This window comes from Castor canadensis, chromosome 13 (genome assembly GCF_047511655.1).
Source record: "Castor canadensis chromosome 13, mCasCan1.hap1v2, whole genome shotgun sequence".
NCBI classification, from domain to species: domain Eukaryota; kingdom Metazoa; phylum Chordata; class Mammalia; order Rodentia; family Castoridae; genus Castor; species Castor canadensis.
The window spans coordinates 21,770,324-21,784,603 of NC_133398.1; the positions used below are offsets into that span (position 1 = coordinate 21,770,324).

General features: G+C 41.9%; 1 protein-coding gene across 1 annotated transcript in view; it reads left to right on the plus strand.

Moving 5' to 3' along the window:
- The window catches only part of Zfp37 (ZFP37 zinc finger protein), a 98,225-nt gene that overhangs the window by 53,034 nt on the left and 30,911 nt on the right, over window positions 1-14,280 (plus strand). The window lies entirely within an intron of this gene.

Below are 14,280 nucleotides of genomic sequence, written 5' to 3' on the forward strand. Positions count from 1 at the left end.
CTGATCTGATCTTCAATTTTTATTTTTTGCAAAACTATTACAGATTTTATTCCTAGGGTTATGTTGGCTTCATAAAATTAACTGAGACTTGGCTCCTTTTCCTTTATTGTCAGAAAAAGTTTGTGTAAAAGTCACATAATCTTATCTTTGAATGTCCATAAGAATACACCACTGGAGTCATCTTTGTTGAGTGGATTTTATGGAAAATTCAAGTTATTTAATAGATTTAAGGCTATTAAGATTTTCTTTATTGCTATAAAAAATTTTAAGTTCTATTCTTTAAAAGTAATTTGCCCATTTCATAGAAGAGGTTGAATTTGTTGATATAAATTGATACTATATTCTTATTATCTTTCTAATATCTGTAAGAATTTCTAATGTTAGCCCCCCTTTCCTTACTGATATTGGTAATTTGTGAGTGTGTTAGTCAACTTTCATTTCTGTGACAAAATAATTGAGATAAACAACTCAAGGGAGGAAAGATTTATTTTGGTTCATGGTTTCAAAGGTTTCAGTCCATGGTCATTGGGCTGCATGTTTCTGGGCCCATGGTAAGACAGAGCATCATGGCAGAAAGGCATAATGGAGGAAAGCTGCTCATCTCACGACCAGGAAGAAGGAATCAAGAATGGGCTGGGACAAGAGATTCCCTGCCAGGTCATGCCCCCAGGGATCCACTTCCTCCAAATAAACCCCACCTCCTGGTTTTCACCACCTCCCAACAAAGCTATCAAATGATGATTCCATCAATTGGATTAATCCACTGATGGGGTCAGAGTCCTCATGAACTAATCAAATCCTATAGCCCATCAGCTGGCAGCCCAGCTTTTAACACAAGAGCATTCAGAGGAGATTTCATATTCAAGCTGTAATGGTGACTGTTCTCTTTTTCATATAATTATCCAAATTATGGGACTTATCAATTTTGTTGATATTTGAAGGAACTAACTTTTGCCTATCATTTTTCCCCTGTTTTTCTCTTCCACTTTGCTGATTTCTTCTTTCATCATTAATATACCATTTATTTACTTAATCTCTGATATCTACATTTATTATTATCTAAAATCATAATACTTTAAATATATGATATCTTCAGAAAAATTACTCTCCAATTATAACACTTGATACAGGACAGAAATATTTCAATTATTACTACAGCTATGGCAACCAATTACTACAAAAGGGTACATTCATCATAAACCATTCTCATTTCATTGTGGGAAGTTCCCTTACATTCTGAAGGACAGCATCCTTAGGGTCTTCCAGTTATGAAATATTATTTCTCCAAGAAGACTTTAGGATTCTATCTTCAGATGGTTCAGAAATAATAATTGTTGTGTATTAAAAATTTTTTTTTCTCTTGAACCATATTGGAGCAATTTGAAGAATATAGTTAGCTTCTTCACCATCAGAAGACAAATCAATGCACTGTATCCCTCCTTGATTCTTGAAATATATCCTCACTTACTTTCTTTCAGTTTCTGGGACAGTACAGTCTTTTTCAGTCCTATCTGCATGAGAAGTGCTTGCTCTGCTAACTTCATCTTCAGCATTCTCCTCTTCAGCAGTAAGAGAAATTTGTGTGAAGGGCAAGGATAGGAGATCTGAGCAGCTGCTTGGGGTGTTCCTCAATCATACTTCTTCTCATCAAGAGAAAACAGTCCAGATTGAAAATATTCATATTGATAGAAACCACCACTCTGTGGGGTTTGTCATCCCAGCACATCAGGCATTTCCCCTCCAACCTCACAAGGAGCCATGAGCTCACCCTCAGCAAGAGGCCCCTGCACCACAGTGCCTTGTCTTAAGGAAAGATGTGCAAGGGGACCCAGAGGGGCCAAAGAGGGTAGTGAGGAGGCTATGATGGTAGCACCCACCTTCTCTTTGAGTTTGCTGTTCTCTTCCAAGCCTTGTAGGATGAAATGTTAGATCCATGGCTTTAAACTTTTTTATAAGTACTCAAATTATAAAATTTCCTCTAAATACTGCATTAGCTTCATCCCACAACTTTAGAAATAGTACATTCATTGTCATTTAACTTAGCTGAATATTTTCTAATTTTCTTGTGATTTCTTCTTTGATCTAGGCTCCCGGTACCTATTCCTGGTCCCAGTGGGGGTCTGGATGACTTCATCCAGATGCCTTGGGCCAATCTCATATCTTCACACAATCCCACCACCGCCACTCTTGGGCTTGGGGCAACTCTCCGAGCAAGAGAATGGAGGAGCAAGCTTGTGCTTGCAGACACACACACACACCCTGATACTCTCAGAAAGCTGAGTCTAGAGCCCTTGTACCCTCTGAATGGCATCCAGCTCTCCTCTTATGGTGGATTCAGTCCTTTCCTCTCCTTTTGGTTGGACATGGTGGCCCCTTCACATTCTTTTCATGGTCTCTCTTTTCTTAGTGGCTGTTGCCATTTATTGGCAGGACTCGGGTGATCAGAGCTGAAAAAGATGGGGGGACTATCGAGTTGTGCTCAATAGCCACTTTATTGAAGATCACTTCTGCTTTTTATAAGCTCCTTTTTCACAGAGAGCTTTTGGTCAGAAAAAGCATGCCAAGTAATACATGTCAAGGTTACATTAGTACAAGGAAGCACAGTTAAAATTAACTCTATCTTTGTTATGTCTCTTTTAAAATGGGAACAGAGAAGCAGGAGAAGCACATGGTCAGCATAACCTTCTTATTTACATCTGAAGGACACGAAGCCCTCTGGGGAACCTTGAGCACTGTTGTTTTTCTGGACATCTGGTTCTGAGACCTTTGCCTCAGTTCCTTGGAGCTTTCTCACAAGGCCAGATGCCAGATCACACAGGCATGGTCCCACTGCTGACTCCAACAAGTGGCATCTTCAGAAGTTTCTTGATTGGCCTCTTTGGCCTGCTGCCAGGGCTTGATGAGAATGAAGGTAGTGGTACAAGTGGGAAAAAGTGAGGTTTTTCAACCTCACTATAGAAGTTGACTGGAGAAATAATTATGCCAGGATTCAAGTCTCATTAGAATTCAACAATGGCCTCACTTCCAGGGCATTGTCTCCACCTAGTAGCTCCAGCCTTCTACCATAACTTCCCAGGGCCACTCTGCCTTTTGAGTAATTATTGAATTTACCCCATTATTAGAGTTTTGGCCTGATTTTTAGCATGGATCCCAGGATCAGGAAGATCTCTACTGGTCTGTCTGGTGGATGAAGGAGTCAGCATCTACAGACTAGGGAATTCCCATTAATTGGAAGAAAACTGAATTCCCAACTGAAAAACTAATAGAAACATAAACTAAAAGAAATAATAAAGGTCAAAGTAGATATTAGTGATATATAAAACAGGCAATAGAACATATATAAGTCAAATTTTCTCATTTTTAGAAAAACAATTACAATTACATGAATTAACCTAATCATCTTTTCATATGTGAAGCTGTCTGTATTCTACTGTTACATGTGATTGATAGCTTGACTGCATTCAGAAATCCAGGTTAAAAATCATTTTCCCTAAGTATCTTGAAGGTATTTTTCTACAATTTTATGGCTTCTAGTGTCCTTGTTTGGAACATCATTCTACTTTGTATGTGACCTATTTTTTTTGTTTCATCTCAGGCTCTTTTCTTTTTCTCCTGTATTCTCAGATTTAAGTGTACTGTGCTTTGCTTTTGAATTTTTCATTCCCCAGCATATAATTCAATGGTTGCATCATTTTATATTCTACCAACAAGATATGAAAGCTTGGATTGCTCCACATTTCTTCCAATATTTCATGTTGTCAGGTTTTTGTTTGTTTTACCATGCTGATTAAAGCATAGAGATAGCTCTGTGGGTTTAATTTTAGAATATGAATGAACAACAAAATATCACTTAAATTTGTTTTTCTCTCTCCCTTCAAAGAGTAGTGATATCCTTTTTGCTCAAGGAATTTTTAAAACCCTCTTATATGTGTACAAGTTTGCATGTAAGAAATATCACAGTGCTGACATGATCACAAATCAGACACATGCTGAAAAGTTGATGGCCAAGGCAAAATTTACTTCTGCAGAAGGGTGTATGTGGTGTGTGCCTCCGACCTAAGTCGGGACAGCCAGCACACACTGAGTGGGGAGTCCGCTCAGTTTTTATGTCTCATGAAAGTCTGCCCCTCACCCTGATGGACAGGTTTGGGTTCACAGTCTGCATGATTGGCTAAGGTTGAGGTTTAGGAGAGGGCAGAGGGGAAGGGCAGACATGATTGGAGAGTATGGACAGAAACTTAATTTAGTTGATGTATTCAAAGACAAAGAGATGACCCATGAGGCAGGAATTCTAGGATTCTGGGGAAACTGAGGCTGAAATGACTGTTTAACCTGAATTGGCAGCACCAGGTATATAACTAACCCATGGGCCAAAGGAACCTTGAAGAAGAGATTCCTTTGAACAATGGTTATCCTAAAACTAGCAGTATGAGTTTTAGGACATTTGATGACAAAAAATTCTCTGCTTAAAGGCAGAAACTTTACAGCCAAGTAATGTGCCACCCAACACATAGACAACTGGGGAAATTAGCTAATATCCACAATGACAGGCATATTCCATAGTGTGATACCGCGGGGGCAGTGGGAAGGGGGTCAAACCAAGGACCCTGAGATTAAGAGCCTCTTGCTCTACTGACTGAGCTAGCTCTTGGACAGAAAAGACCCAATTTAGTTGATTCTCACATGCATAGGCTTTTGAAGGGAAATTATCTATTCAACAGCTCTTCATTTAGGGTTTGCTATACCAGGTCCTGTCTAGGTATGAGAATCATAGTGAATGAGGAAAAGTCCTGTTTTCATGGAAAGGAGAGTCAATAAAAAGTAAATAATAAACACAGAATCTTATTATCAGTGCTAAGTGGCAGGGTCACAGAAGATTCCTTGAGGAGGTGATATTTCAGCAATGTATTTGCTTGTCTAAAGGTAAAACATGCTCACCTCTTAACCTGGAAATTCACACATACACTTTTCCTTCCTTGCCCCACCACAATTCATCTTGCTCACAGCAGCTGGCATGATCTTCTGAAAAGTCAATTCTGATCAGGTCACTTCCTGCTTAAAATCCTTCAAGGACTTACACATTAGATACCATCCAAACTTTTTTCCTAGCTCTGAGCGATTTTTCTTCTACTATTCTTGTGAATGTTGATACATCCTTTATCTTGGGCCAGAATCGTATATAATATTCAACAAAATCAGTAAATACTGATGAGTGGCTCATTAGAAAGATAAGTAAATATAATGTACTACAATCAATAGTCTTTTTTCTTTTTTATTAGTATATATTAATTGTACAAAGGGATTTCATCATGGTATTTCCATACATTCATATAATACACTTCGATCAAATCTCTCCTTTTAAAACATTTTAATGGGTTTCATTACTCTGTTACTATACATGTGAAAGAAATATTCTCGTTAAACCAGGGGTGGTGGCACTTGCCTATAATCACAGTGCTCACTCTTAAGAGGTTGTGTTGGGGAATATTTTGACAGACGAGAAGCCAAGTGACACTCGGAGGAGTGGAGAACTCAGATTTTACTTTTAGCCAGCGGGCTCAGATGTGTACTTGTGTCTGAGCCCTGAACAAAGGATTCACAGGATATTTAAAAGGCAGTGCAGGACATCAGGTTACAAAAATGTGCTCAGGTTATGGTGTCCTAACCAGTGAGTTAGAGATCTAAGATTGTTTAGGTTAACTGGGCTGGTAGTGAGCTAGGGACCTGATGTTGTTTAGATAAGGTCAGCAGGGGAGACCTGCTTTGGAAAGTTTATTCACAAGTGGAGACAAAGAAAGGCGGGAATGGGTGCTTATCTCTGCATGGTGCCTTTCATCTCGGTCCTGAACTTTTGCATGGCTCTAATGGGCAACTCCTCATGCTTTACAGCTCTGTCCAAGTTTACAGCTTTTAATTGACAGCTTACCATGTTTTACCACCCTGTTTCAAGGCTATCTTCCTCTTCAGATGGAGCAGGAAGATCTTGAGTTTCAGGCCAGTCTGAGCTACACAGCAATGATACTGGTTTTGAATTCATAGGGTCCTTGTCCAGGTCAGGCAAAGAATGACAAGCCCAAACAACAACAATTGAGCAGAAGTTTACTGATGTAAAGAAAGAACACCAGTAGGTGTTCTCAGAAAGACTGAGCCATGGTAGCTGCGTGTACAAAAGTTTCAGCTAGGTTTTGGTGAGGTTTTGGGGCAGACCTTGCAAGACCCTGGATCCAGCTCTCTGATAGGAAGGTACCTGAATTTTTCCTATAAGGGTCTTGGTGTGGTTTTTTTCTTCATTTCCCCCTGAGGGCTGCTTGTCTTTAATTTTTAACTATTTTTATCTCTCTCCTTGTCCTGGGCTCACTTTGAGGTTAGCTACTCACTTAAAGCTTAATCCACTCTTTACTTAAGAGTAATTTACATCTTGAACCTCAGCTAGGCCTGGCACTGGGAGTTTACACAGGTGTACTTAACAAAACAAAGACCAGGCCTAGGAGCTGGAGAGAGCAGAGGTTGAATTTCAGCCAGAGACTCCATTGGAGCAGGAACTGGTAGTTTACACAGGCAATCTCTCTCTCATTTGACAAGATGATCCGAGAGATCATCCCAGTGCCAAACCCAAAGCTGTAACAAACACTCCAGTTTTAAAGCCTAACCCTACCATTCTCCTGCTTGAAGCAACCTCCTCCAACCTGCTTGAATGTGCTTTTCTTTCCAAGTTAACTCCACCATTATTTTATTATAATCTTTGTATCTTGCTTGAATTCTTTTCCCACCTGAACCAAGGTATTTTTCAGTGCTATTTTTTCGGTAACATACTTGCTGACTTTAATTGCTCCTTTATAGCCCCCAGCCCTGACTGCCTGAGATCAAGACAGTGAGACCCTGTCTGAAAAAGACAAAAAACCCCACTTGCCTTATAAGGCCCAAATAATCTTCCAAGTCGCTATTCATGGTTTGACTATTTCATACCATTCTCCCCAATACTTATGACCCTAGTCCCTGGTCTGTTTCTGTCTTCAAATCGGCTAAGCCTCAGCACATGCTCTTCCCTCTGACAGACAGCTAGAGCTTCACATACTTGTCACTTTCTCCTACTTCCAGTGTAAAAGAACCAATCTCAGCCAATGGGGCAGAGAGACTACAAGACAGACGGGGTTGCCCAATGTGAGGGAAAGAGGAATTTACATACAAAAGCATGGTCCAGTACAGCAGCAAGACCCCAGGATTCTCAAGATTTGGGTCAGAGCACGGGGGCTTATATAGAGATCAGGACAAAAGTGGTTTAAGCCAAGCTAGAATGTACCCATTTGGTCTCAAGTTTATGTCAAAGATGTCAGGTTACCAATCAAATGGCTTGGAGTCCTTTTGCTCTATCCAATAGGAAGCCTGGGTGGGTGAGGAGAAGCTCTTCCAGTTATCCCAGGCCCTGGGTATTTTTTGTAGTCCTCAGTGTGCAGCAGCAATAGACAATAGCAAGCAGCAGCAGGTGGTGCCCTCTAATGTTACAGCTTTTGTATGGACCTTGAGTGCTAGGACCCTTAGCCCTACAACAAGAGGTGGTACAGCTCATGTACAAGTGTTACAGCTTTCTTCCAGCAAGAAGGATCCATAGTTTCTTCTTTCTGGCCATTCTTTCCCCATTGCTTTTACCCTGGCTGCCATCACCACTACTGCTGGGGCCACGGCTCTGCCACCACTTCCACTGCCGTTTCCTTTTACCACTACCTCTGCTGTTATTTTTGCTACCAGTCCTCTGCTGGTACACTGTGGCTGCTATTCCCACCAAATGTCTGCTGTGCTATTGCAACCACCAGTGCTGGCTCTGCTACTGTTGCTGGGGCAGTTGCTTCTGTCCCCTTACCCCACCATTGCTGCCACCTCTTCTCTTTTCTTCGTGCTGCCAGCTCAGCTGCTCTACTAATTGTGATGAAAATCAAAAGTAGGCAAAAAAAGACCATTGGAGAGAAGCCCTTATTGGCCTAATGTCACAATACCAGGGCAGCATAGAATGGTGTCTTCCCGCTGACTCCTAAAGTTAGCTGAACAACCTGCTTATATTGCCAGAAAGTGGGTGTGAACAGGGTATCTGCACCCAATATGGCAGTTCTTCATGCACATTCCTTCAGACACCTCAAGGTGTCTGTGGAGTGTTCAAAGCAGCTGGTGCTAGAATAAAGTAAGTTCTGCTGGCAGCTTGGTTGATAGTCTTGCACTCAAGGCATCCAGCCAAGGCACCAGGGAACGGTCTAACAGCTATCAATTAGGCAGCCAAATCGTCCTGGCTCCCAACATCTTAGCTTATTTAAAGGAAAAGTAAACGTCAAAAGGGGTGCTTACAATAAAGGCTTATATTAACATTAACAGTGCCCTACAACACCTAACTCCTGCCTCAGTGCCCCAGGAAGAATGGGTCTGTAAGGAAATATAGGCCCCAAAAGTGACCACGTGGAGAGGAGTGATCTGGCCAAGAGATTCTTTATTGCTGGGTGGGAGAGGGAGAGAGCCAAGAGAGAGAAGCAGGAGGGTCAGGGGCTTAAATACCCCTCAGTGGGACTCAGCATGATCTGATTGGTTAAGATCTTATGGTTCATGCTGATTGGAGGTGTTGGGCCCCAACTAGGAAAAAAAATAACAGATGTGGGGCCCCGTTTAAAAAATAACAGGGACATCGTCATTTCAGGCTCAGGCTCCTTTGTTCCTTAGCACTGACCTGAGCACAACCTCTCCCCTGGAATGCACCATAACCTGGGCATGAGCCCCCCTCTGGAATGCACCACCTCAGCCCTGATCCAATCATAATTGAGCAAAGCAGGCCTTTGCCCAAGGTGACCAAAAAAAGGAATAACTCTGGCCACACTCCTGATGACCAAGACACAATGGAGTAAAAACCAATTCCAATATACCAAGACCCTCTCACCTGAATAACATCCAATCTGTTTACCCCTAGGGTGGGAAGTCCTGCCTCCTGCCCTTCCCCAATAAAAACCCTGCCGGGGTGAGGCTCAGGGCAATCTGTGCAGACCCGCTGTGTAGGTGAGGTCGGAGAGCCCGAGCTTAAGCTGGAATAAAGGCTCTTTGTTTTTGCATGCGACTTTGGACTCCTGAGCGGTCTTTTGGGGTCTCGTGATCTGGGTTCAACAGAGGTTGGGGCAGAAGGAGGATTCAAGCTAGACTTGAGGTAGGACTGTGACCCTGTTGTGGCAATATAGTCAGAGGAGAAACCAAGCAACACTTGGAGGAGTGGAGAACTCAGATTTAATTTTACGCCAGCGGGCCCAGACGTGTACCTGTGTCTGAGCCCTAAACAAAGGATTCACAGGATATTTAAAAGGCAGTGCAGGGCATCAGGTTACAAGGAATGTGCTCTCCCATAAAGTAGGGCTAGTAGTGGGTTAGAGATCTAAGGTTTAGAAAAGAACAGCAGGGGAGTCCTGCCTTGGAAAGTTTATTTACAAGTGGAGACAAAGGAAGGCAAGAATGGGTGCTTATCTCTGCATGGTGCCTTTCATCTCGGTCCCAAACTTTTGCATGGCTCTAATGGGCAATTCCTCACAGCTCTGTCCGAGGTTACAGCTTTTAATGGACAGTTTACCATGTTTTAAGGCTATCTTCCTCTTCAACCCTGGAAAACAGAAGCTTAAGGGTGCAGTAAGAACCGAAACCTATCAGCGCCATTATTGCCAACAGGGTCCCTACCATCTGTCTCACTCAGGCACACTCTCAGAGTCTACTAACAAGGGTGAAACCATTTTGGACAGGATCAGTTGTCCTATGGAGCCAATTCTCCTCACAAACTGACCACTTCAAGACCAGGTGCCAATGATTAAGACAAGGGCTGCCACCTTTGGGAGTATTTCTATGCCAGTTTTGTTTTAAGGGTCAGGGGACTCAAGGTCTCACAGAAAGATGGCATGATCTACTGTGTCCAGGGTATGGTGTGTCGGGGGAGACTAGAGCATGAGGGAAGGTCCTGGCAAAGATGCCACCACACTAGGGCCAAATCCATCCCCAGCTCCAGGAAGCATGGACTAATGGAGGCTGAGGCTAGTGTTTTGGAAAAGGCTTCAGTGGCTCAGGAAATTGGTGCAGGGGACAATAAAACAAGAAATAAGGCAACCACAGAGTGCCTCCCATCTGATGTGCTCATACACACAGCATTCCTCTTTCCCCCAACACAAACTAGGCAAGATGGCTGCAATGATGCCCAGCCAGAGGAGAAAACAGACTGGAGGTCCCAGAAATGGCCCACTTGCAACCATCTAGCAGAATCTGCTGCATGAACACATTTGTACTATTATTTCACTATGTAATTTTCCAAGGGCTTTGATTGGCTATTTTCCTGATTTGAGAAAAGTTGGTTAAAAAACTTCAGTGGGAAGAATGCTAAAAGAGCTGTAAATAAATAAATAAATAAATAATCAATGACTGTCCAATGTCCTGAAGTGATTTATTTTGCCTGGATGTAATATATGGCTCTCCAAAATCATAATGGGAGTGGATCTCGTTTTGTGCCTATGAGAACCAACTTGGGTCTTTTCTGTCCAAGAGCTAGCTCAGTCAGCAGCGCATGAGACTCAATCTCAGGGTCACGGGTTTGACCTCGGTCCCCCCTCCGCACCCCGCCCAGTACTGCACTATGGAATATGCCTGTCATTGTGTGGATATTAGCTAATTTCCAGTTGTCTTTGTGCTCAGCGGCGTGTCGCCTGGCTGTTAAGTTTCTGCCTTTAAGCAGAGAATTGTTTGTCACCAAATGTCCTAAAACTCAAACTGCTAGAGATTTCCCCTGGCCCATGGGAATTAATTAATTAATTACATATTTGGTGCTGCCATTTCAGGTCAAACAGTCATTTCAGGCCTCAGTTTCCCCAGAATCCTAGAATTCCCGCCTTATGGGTCACCTCTTTTGTCTTTGAGTACACCAGCCAAATTAAGTTTCTGTCCATGCTCTCCAATCATGTCTGCTCTTCCCTCTGTCCTCCCCTAAACTTCAACCTTAGTCAATTGCAAAGACTGTGAACCCAAACCTGTCCATCAGGGTGAGGGGCAGACTTGCATAGGAGATAAAAACTGAGTGGACTTCCCAGTGAGTGTGTGTGCTGGCTGGCCTGACAGGTCTGAGGTACACACACATCCTTCTGCAGAAGTAAATTTTGCCTTGTCTATCAACTTTCGAGCCTGTGTCTGATTTGTGATAGCAGCAGTGCCCTGATATTTCTAACAATACTTGGTGGCCCATATTGTTGCCTGGGAGTGTCACAGAGACCCCCTCATTAGAGGAGAAGCATCCCACTTCCTGTTGCAGTGGCCTTGGGGTGGAGGGTGGGGTCTGCACCTCCTGACGCTGACACAGAGCCAAAACCAAAAGCTGATCTGCAACTCAAGGAAAGTACCATGGGAATCAGGTAACATGCAAGGGCCAAGGTGGGAAAGTAAAATATTGCCTTGGAGACATCCTAGGGGTTGTATGGGTGTGGCTGAGACTTGTCTCAGACACAAAGTAAGTACTGACTCCTGAGATGGAGAAAGCGCTTTGGACAGAATATAAGAAACTTCCAATATGGGAGGTCAAATAGTCTTCCGGGAATACAGGTAAAATGCAAGAAGCTTCCAACATGGAGAGTTGAGCCTTTTATCCCAGGGAAACACACAGCCAAGGTTAAGGGATGGGTAACAAACATTCAGTTCCAAAGAGGGAGACTCCCGACACAATAGCCCATTCAGTCCAAAAGGAACCAATTACACCCTTTGCTGGCAGAGGGGACCTGTGACTTTGTTCCCACAACAGGAAAAAGGTTAAAGGGAAAAAAGAAAATGCTTTTGGATGAGAAAGGATTTTGTAAGAAAAGGTTTGTCTTAAAGGATTGTTTCAAAAATAAAAATAGGAATAAGGACAAACCATCAGAAGGTTTGGGAAGTCATATGAAGGTCCTGCGTAAGTTTTAAAAGTGTATGTTGGATGGAGTTATGTGTGTGTTTAAGTTGACTGTAATTTAAGAGTTATCTAAAGGATTTCCTAAGGTCAAAATATAAGTTGTGATAAAGCTAGTATTTAATTCTCTTGTCTTAAGAAAAAAATATATATATACATATATATATATTCTGCTCTTAGTAACTGCTAAAAATGGCTTATAGGAAAGTTTTTTTGAGATAAGTAATGCTTCTGTTTTGCTAACCTTATGCTTTTTGACTATTTAGGAAACCAAACCTTAACTAGATCAGTTCACTTAAGTATTTGTCTTTTCAGTGATTTTAATACGTTTAACATCCTAAAAATGTGCAGGCTGTATGTCTAAATTTCATTTAAATACTATATAAGTTTAATACAAAGTGACCATCACTTTTTCAATTAAAAAAAAGTCTATTTAGGGACACTGGCACTGTCTCCCTAAATTTGTAAGAGATCTAAAAGCTTTACTAAATCCTACTCCAAAAGTAAAAGTTTAAATTAACATATGTATGACACCTGTGTAGCTGTGCTGCTAATTATTACTGTCTTTAAATGTTAAATATACATAAGTTCTCTAAGTATATGTTCCTGCAATTAAAAACAGTGCATTTAATTAAGGATTAAAGGATTGGTCACTCATAAAGTATATCTATGGTTAAAAAATATTGTAACTTGTTTAAAATTCATTTACTCTAAGGGCAAAATTAAAAGGAAAAAACGGGTGATGCCTCTTATATCCTCTGAGGAGGATTAAGGGGTGTCCTGGCTCTTTTATTTTAAGGGTTCCTACCAAGAGCCCTTAACAAATCTAGAGGTAGGATTCAAATTAAACAAGATAATATTTTTAAATGTTTTTAAATGAGCAGCCTGCTCCTCGTTAGCATTTCATCCTCCTTGCCTACAGCTATTATATGATAAACTATTAGTTTCTAGAGTAAAAGGAGAGGGATTTAATGTCCCCCTATTAAAAAAAAAACAATAAAATATAAAGACAGATAACCATATTAATGTTTTATTTTTACAAAATCCCCTTGGACTAAAAGCCTTCCATTGCATTTCTCCAAATCAGAACAGCCCCTGGGAAGCATATCGGGCATTCCCCTTGTGAAATGTTATTTGGAATTCCTCACCTAGGGAGGGCTTCTGACCTTCTTATTATGGAAACCAAACACAAGGTCTTTTGGCTCAAACTCTACCCTTAGAGTTTTCAGCACATCCTCACCGACCTGGAGACCATATCCTGATAAAGACCTGTGCCCGAGACCTGCGTGGGTGTGCTGCGTGAACCTGACTAAGAGCGGTGGGGAATGAGAAATAAGACGCACACAGACATACAGACAACAGAAAAGCTGGGGATGGGAGGGCTGCACATTCCTGGTAGGAAACGTGAGTGCCTACCTGAGCCAGAGTGTTTATTTTATTAGGTCAGTACAAGGAAAAGACTCAGGTAAAAATCAAGCTTCAACAATTCTTGATGCAAGGTGAAAGGAATGAGGTTTGGTGGGCTAATTTTCCTAGGGCTAATGAAGCTTAATTACAACACACCAGTTCTGGAATCATCAAGGCACACAGGATACCTTATCTAAGGTATTGATTAATCTGGGATCAGGGAGTCTCCTAACAGTCTGGTGCTTTATCTAGTTTTGCATCTGGAGACTGGTATTTGGACACAGCAGGTTGTTTCCTTCAAGGAGATGTGGGAACAAAGGTCAAGACACCAGGTACTGGGAAAAATATGGTAGAAGAGGCTGTGTAAACTTCTACCATGGAGAGGCTGTGCAAACTCCATTATTCCCAGTCCAGGGTTCATACCTGGTTCCCAACAGACCTGGAAGGAAGAGAAACTTGAGTCCATCTGGAAAGGATCTTTCCAAGTGCTACTCACCCCTGAGACAGAACTCCGGACTGTGGAACAAGGTCAAGAGCACCTGGGTGTCGGTCACCACAGAGGAACAATGGACTGTAGAACCCACAACCTGACCTTACAAAACTAACTTTAAACAGACTATAATAATTTATTTACTCATGTTAAATGCTTATTCTGCTGGTGGGAGGGACCAGGGACAGACCCCAGATAATTTTTTCCTATAAACCTGATTGTAAATATAACCCAAGTCCCCCAATACATAAGATCTGATGCCTGTCAGGTCCTGCCTTGTGGGAATTTTCATAATCAAAGACAGTTGTCACAAAAGGACAAATTCTTGGTCCTAATTGAAAAACTCACACAAATGGGAGGGACCCTTGTCTATCTTGGCCTGATGTGAAGTTAATTTTAACACACACCCTCATGGGAGGTCATGTGGGAGTGACTATTGCTTATGGAAATGGGT